Raw genomic sequence first — 247 nt, 5'->3', positions numbered from 1 at the left:
GAAGGGGCCTCTGCGGGAGCGGGAGCAGCAGAGAGGCCCCTGCTCAGCCCAGAGAGGGTCAACTCCCGGAGCTGAAGACGTCGGAGAGGAGAGGAGTGAAACGTGGTGGGGCTGCACGAGAGCTCAACCCCCGCCGCCAACGTGGGGTGGGAGAAACACCCGAGAGCTCCTAAATCCCTGCTGGAACGAGTCACAGAATCCCAGACTGGGCTGGGATGGAGAGAGCTTAAAGATGCTCCCGCTCCAG

The 247-nt window shown here is 63.2% G+C and overlaps 1 protein-coding gene across 1 annotated transcript in view; it reads right to left on the bottom strand.

Annotated features, from left to right (window-relative positions):
* PRPF3 (pre-mRNA processing factor 3) overlaps positions 1–247 on the bottom strand; it is a gene marked incomplete at both ends in the record, with an annotated part of 3781 nt that overhangs the window by 2639 nt on the left and 895 nt on the right. The window lies entirely within an intron of this gene.

This window comes from Nestor notabilis, unplaced genomic scaffold, assembly GCF_000696875.1.
Source record: "Nestor notabilis isolate BGI_N333 unplaced genomic scaffold, ASM69687v1 scaffold21876, whole genome shotgun sequence".
Taxonomy (NCBI): Eukaryota; Metazoa; Chordata; class Aves; order Psittaciformes; family Psittacidae; genus Nestor; species Nestor notabilis.
This window is presented reverse-complemented; position numbering and strand designations above follow the sequence as displayed.